This window comes from Lynx canadensis, chromosome X (assembly GCF_007474595.2).
Source record: "Lynx canadensis isolate LIC74 chromosome X, mLynCan4.pri.v2, whole genome shotgun sequence".
Classification (NCBI taxonomy): Eukaryota; Metazoa; Chordata; class Mammalia; order Carnivora; family Felidae; genus Lynx; species Lynx canadensis.
Window position 1 is genome coordinate 74,073,559 of NC_044321.2, and position 6,893 is coordinate 74,080,451.

The following is a 6,893-nucleotide window of genomic DNA, read 5'->3' on the forward strand; positions in this document are numbered from 1 at the left end:
CTATGAATTACAAGATTATAAGAAACATGAATGAGAAAGGATACATGACTTGGCTAGTGTAAATTGAGGCAAAAATAACCAATTGATAATAGTTTATGTCTTCTTAAATTCCTAAATGCACTTTTCTGAATTTATGGTGAACTTGACTCAAATGCTTGTCAATCCTTAAGAGTATTGATTACTCAGAATTCTCCATGCTGCCTTTCTTGACTTTCCACTCATATATTCTATTTTCTTTTCTTTTCTTTTTTTATGGAACACTTCAGGAATTTGCATGTTATCCTTGCACGGAGGACATGCTAATCTATATATTGTTCCAATTTTAGTATATGTTCTGCCAAAGTGAGCACTCATATATTATATTTTCTTTTAAAAATGCATTTTTGAATCTTTCTGATCAAGCTCTTAATTTATTAACACGTGTAAATTTAGTTTTATCCCATCTCAAGTAGCAGCTATGAAACCACTCTTTGGGAATCACTGTAATGAGTACTTTGCATATTATGGAATATATCTTCTTGTTTGTGTACAGACTGTGTTGATCATACAAAGCTCAACCCATTATATTCCTTTGTATATTCTTCTACTTCAGAGGTTAGTGCCTATCTACACATCCTGACTCTGAGTCTACAAGATAGAAATCTCTTGGGTCCTTCCACACTTTGTTTACTTCCTTTAACTCTTGGCAGTTCCAGTTCTGTCTCTGGCAGCTGTTTGGGAAAAATCCTTTTTAACATTCCCTGACAGGCTCTTAGATAATTCTGGGAAGTTTACTAACTTGCCCTTCTAAACCTCTAGTGCTTTCTTTCCTTTGCAGATGTTTTGCTGTGCTTTTCATAACTCTAAGTGTATTTCAGATGAAACACAGTAGTTTACAGTTGCTGCAGCCTTTCTCACACTAAGGTTCCAAACAAGTTTTAGCAGCTAGTTCCTAAGGAGACTGGCAAAAAAAAAAAAAACCTTGATTACTAATTCTGTGTTAAATGGATTTTTACAATGGGACATTCCTCAATATTTGATGCAGTCTTTAAAGCAAATGATTTCTACCTTATGTTATTACCACTTGTATCATACTCCATTCTCAGTTTTAAAAGATTCCATGTCTGTACTTCTATGAATGGGCTTGATTTTATTTAAAACTTTTGAGAGAAGTTAGAGGTTTCCAATTATAATGGAGAAACAGGTAAAAATGGTACCAGTAAGGTCAAGTGAATTGACACATAAATATAATAAACTGTACTTTCTGGAAATACTATCTCTATAAAGGTGAAAGTTTTGTTTTCTTGTTTGTAATTTGTGAATAGGTGAAGGCGGGCTGCTTGGGTAAAAATCTGAGCAAACAGACTCAGATGTTTCTACTGTGTTTCCAGTGTCCCAGGGTTGGGGATCAGCTCTAGTGTGAGGTGACAAAGATGTGCTCAGAATTTCACAAATAAAGCCACACTGCATTGAATCCAATGCCATATAATGGAGAGTACATCACATGTGTGATATGGAGTGGAATACCATGTCAATGAGGAAATCATTGAAAGTAGACTCTGAACTATAACTGCTAATGGTTGCTTTACAAATTACATTGATCCACTAATATGTCAAATTATTTCTTGTTTAGTTATCAAACAAAATTTTTAACATTCTAACAGGAGAACTGAGACATATTTTACCTTGATTTATGACTCACATTAGTCAAGTAAGTTTTGTTGGTGGGTTTCTTATTATAAAATTATTTAGATCATAAATAATAACACATGAATAAATTAAACAGTTTATTGAAAAAAGCATCTGGAATCTCAATGTGTTTTGTTTGTTTTCATGAGTTATATGAGTTATAAATATATAAATTATGTAAATGAGTTATAGTCCTCATTTAAAATATATTCCAATATACCTCTGATTTAAAAAAATCTTTAAAAATAATCTTAATAAACTAAAAATGGAAAATAATTCTATAATGTGATAAACACCAATGGCATATTTAACAGTAAAACATTAGAGCATTTACTAAATGTACTCAAATTAGTATACCTACTCTATAATACATTACTAGGTTTATGATAATAAAGGGTTTCATAATTAAATAAATTTGGGAAGTGCTGGGTTAAAGCTTTTCTTTTAATGCAGGACTTCTCAGAGCCATTAATATTACCATTCCCTGGGACTATCTAAGAGAAATAAATAATTTGATTGTATCACAAATGTATTTGAGCACAGGAATCTTTTTCTAGAGCATCTCTAGTAAGCAGGGCTCTGAGGACTATGCCTTAGCAAATGTTGACACAGTATTCAGCATACATAAGTCAGTATGTGCTAACCTTCTGTCAGCAATTACATTTGTCTAACTCACCACAGGCAGGTGTCATGTTAGTGGTATGGTTAAATGTCATTGTGCATTAGAATCAGCTGGGGATGTTTGTAAAAATTCAGATTCCTAGGCTCCTCTCATTCAGCAGATGTAGCCTGAGTTTCAGGAATTTACATGTTACCAAGCATCAAGTGAGTTTTCTCATGTAGGAGTCTATAATTTATACTTTGAGAGGCACCATATTACAAAGTTTGGGTCAATTAATAAATAAGAAAAACGAATGCATTAACTATATAATTCTGAAACTGGACATTTAATAGCACTGTGTTTTGTGCTGGTCTCAGCCCATCAATAAGTAACGTTGTGGTTTGACGTACCTTTGTAGCTCTTATTATGATTGCAAGATGCCCTTCAGCAACAATCATCAGGAAACTTTGAAAAAATAAAAGTTTATTACTTACAAGACCAGGATATTACGCAGCACATCTGGGGCCACAAAGCAAAGTGACAAGTAGAGAAAAAGAGCACATTGGGCCAGAGGTTCTGCTTTTATTGAGGTCGAGGGTGGGGGCTTAGGGGTTCCTGGGCTCAACTCTTTAATGGCAAATTTAAAACATAAGATTGGGAATTTAAAACACAGTAAGAGAAAAGGCAAGTGGCTCAAATGGTGTTATTTAAATCAGCCAAAATCTCACAAAACAAAGTAACCTTAGTTTGGGGGTGATGTGAAGGGGTGGCCTGGTTCTTTTTCTAGTGTTATGAATGGCAATGTGCTTGCATTACAAAACAAAATAACAACAAGAACAACAACAACAACAAAAAACAACTGTCAAGTCTTAACACTACACACTGACATCACATGTTGAAACTGGGACATTATGGAAAGTTTTTTGACCAAAGGTCAGTTAGGTATAAATAAAGACTCTACATTCACTTATATGTTAGTCATCTCTAATACTCATATGCCAAGCATGGACTCATTGATTCACTATTGTCTTAAAATATTTTTGTAATGTGCACTTTTGGTTATGCAGCATATAATTAAAAGCAATGAAAATGCCCCTTCTCTTGTGAACTTCAACATGCACTTCCTCTTCCAGCAACGATTGTAGTCCTTTATACATAGCATGGTATTTTGTGCTTCATGCCTATCCTCACGCTATTCCCTAGTCTAAAATGTTCTTTTCCGTTTCTTCCCCCGTTATTCTTCCATGCTGAGTATGAATATGTATGGGTGGTTTGGAATGAGCATAACTTATTTATGTAGCTAAATGAACAATGATTGAGGCTGGTAATGTGTGTGTGTGTGTGTGTGTGTGTGTGTATGTGTGTGTGTGTAGTTGATGGGACAGGAATAGTATTTGTTAGTCTGAAACAGGTTACTAAAGAGCCTAAAATTCCAAGGCAGGTTCAGAAGGACTCAGGCGATCCAGTAAGATACAGATAAATAGTAATTCAGGAAGGGATTAGTATAAGGAAGAGAAGCAGTTGAAATTGTACTCAGAGGGCAATTGTATGGCTCAGTCGGTTGAGCTTCCTACCTCAGCTCAGGTCATGATCTCATGGTTCGTTAGTTCAAGCCCCACATTGGGCTCACTGCTGTCAGCACAGAGCCTGCTTTGGATGCTCTGTCCCCTTGTCTCTTAGTGTCCTTCCTCTGCTCATTCTCTTTCTTTCTGCTCCCTCTAAAATAAACAAAACATTAAAAAATAAAGAAATTGCACTCAGTTTCCAAGACACCCTTTTTAACCCTAAAGAATTTTGCTTATCATTGAACCTCATTCATTTGTTTTTTGGTAATAATTTCATTACCTTTTGATTAATTTTCACACCTACTTGGATATGTCTTAGGAGTAGCACTTTATTGTGCATTAATAATGATTACTGGTTACCGACTGAATGGGATGGCTCTTTCTACCACATCTTCAGATTTCAGTCAAAGCATTTATTTTTAATCATTCTGAAAATAAAAACAAATACAATGTTTCTCAATTATTTCAATTTTTACTACTTCTCAATATTCAAGTAAAGAAAGCACATCTTGCCATCTCCCTGATCTGCATTCGATGCTACAATTTTTGTAAAGATGCCAAATATCTGCCATGATAGACATATGTTGTAGATGAATTGTGGTCTTAATGTTTGATAATGGAGAAGAATTCTATTTAAGTTTTTTTAGAGATGTTATATTTGACTCCCTTCTAGTGTGAGACTTGTTTCCAGAGAAAATAAAAGAAAGGGCATTGCACTTAGTTATGATTCATAAATGTCAGGATTTAAGTGTTTTAGGACTTTGTGGGAGCAGAAGAGGTAGTGGAAACAGGAAACCAGTCTGCCATAAGCACACACAAAACAAGTAATTAATTGACTACAGACATGAGGGAACTTACAGAGAACATTAGAAAATACTATTGTACATGAAATATATTAACATCAATATCATGAACCGCTGGATGGCTGGATTTTTATAACAGAGCAAGTCATTTTAATTTGATCTAAGTTTCAGCTTTTGAGTTTATAAGAACATAGGAAAATTAACAAGCAGCTTCTGACAATTCAAAAACAATATTTTGGTTCAGAGTCTAAGCTTCTCTCTAAATTTGGGAAATCTGACTCAGGATAAAAATGGAGCAAATAAAAGTCATGCTGTAATACCAAGGATAGCAGACCTATGCCTCTGATTTTAAATAGATTCTGATTGTCATTGTTTGTCAGAAGTTACTATTCCTTTGGACATAATTATATCTTACAGTGACCAACAAATCTTCTCTAATTATAGATGGTTAAATCAGCTACAAGACTTTTTGCTCTGTGAAAAGTCAAGAATATCATGTAGAATAATTTTCCAAAAACCTTCAAAGTGGAGCAGTCTGCTGAGGTCAGAGATGAATCTTCTTGTTAATGGACCCCAAAAGAACTTGGCAAGAAACTTTTTTTATAATGGGACTTCGTGTCTTTTGACTAGGATGGAGAAGATTTATGTGTTCAAAATTGCTGCTTCATACAAGAAATCTAAAAGATCATTATTTTTACTTTCCTGAAAAGAGTGCCCTGAGCAATCATATTTGTATCTCAATAACCTCAATATATAATCTAACCTGTCACTGTTTTGCAACTTTAGATGAAATGCTTTATCGTCTTACTCCATCATTCAGTAGAACAATGCAGGGCAAAACAGAATATTCTATGGTGGAAGACATGAATCATATTCTGGAGATGAGGGGGGCATCTAAAGATGAAGTATAGTTTTTCTTTTCCTTGCAGAGGTGATGGATCCTTCTGCTTCTTCTTTTTTTATAAAAGAACAAATTCAGTTGTTTTCACCCAGTTCCCAAATCACATCCAGCTGAAAATTTACTTTTTCAGAAACTGTTGTGCCAGGAAAAAAAGTCAGCTCAACAACCATCTGATTCAAGTTTTCTCTAATTATATATATCTCAGTTGATTCCTCCCTTTATTTACATTCTCTTGCATCTTATATACAATTTGAATTCATTGTCAGAAGTAATTTTATGTAAAAATAACATTAGATATTTATATTATTTGGAAACTGACTTTAAACATTTTAGTAGCCTGTGACTGTGTTGAATGTGTGAGTTAATGAATGAGTGGATCTTGAATTTGACTTGTGAAGATTAGAAACTATATGGAAGTGTCTAACTAACATTCTACCTTATAGTAATCCAAATGCCGCAGTATACTTTTTCTTCTTTTCTAATTTAAGTAGAAGAAAAGATTTCTCTACTGTTTATTTTACCTCCATGAAGGCAGATACAATGGCTTTCACCTCCATTCTTTAAAAGAGTGCATAAACATAATTCATCCTCTATGACTGTTTTTAGAAGGAATAAGTGCAAATGAAAGTAATAAGACCAAGTGGCCACAATGACCTTCTAGCTGCTCCTCAAACCTGCTAATTAATTACCCATCTCAGGTCTTTTGCACTTGCTATATCCTTTGTTGTTGATGCTGTAGAGCATTCTATACCTATGAGATAGATTCCATCATTTTATTTAGGTCTATGTTAAAATGTTGCTTCTTTAGAAAAAAAATTTCTCTCCACATTCTATTAAAATAGTCTATCTTCCACTACCTCAACCCAAGTGCTCTTACCCTGCTTCACTTTTTCTTCATAACACAAATTACTATGACACTGTGTTATATCATTATGTGTTTGATGTTTTGTCTCTCTTTTTCCCTCCTCATCCACTGCCACTATGGAATGTGAAATCCATTAGTCTTGGGACTATACCATTCCAGGGTTTTATCAGGAAACAGAAATCCTTGCAGAATGTTCAAATAAAGAAACTTTAAAGGATTATTTCCAGCAGTATGGGCAGGGCTACAAGAATAAACAAAGTTTTTTTTTTCTTTCAATTCCAGTAGTGTTACCTTACAGTGTTACATTAGTTTCAGGTGTACAAGATAGTGAATCAACCAGTACTCATCATGACAAGTGTATTCCTTAATCCCCATCACCTATTTCACCCATCTCTCCACCCACCATCTCCATAGTAAACAAACTATATTGAAACTAGACTTGAAAGAACAAGAGAAAGGAAAAAATGTTAGTAAAGCCCATTGAGAACTG

General features: G+C 34.3%; 1 non-coding gene across 1 annotated transcript; it reads right to left on the reverse strand.

The window, feature by feature from the left end:
• Positions 1-246: 246 nt before the first annotated feature.
• On the reverse strand, positions 247-350 carry LOC115507953. Its single transcript, XR_003966867.1, has one exon. It is a non-coding gene; the product is annotated as a U6 spliceosomal RNA (small nuclear RNA).
• Positions 351-6,893: the final 6,543 nt, after the last annotated feature.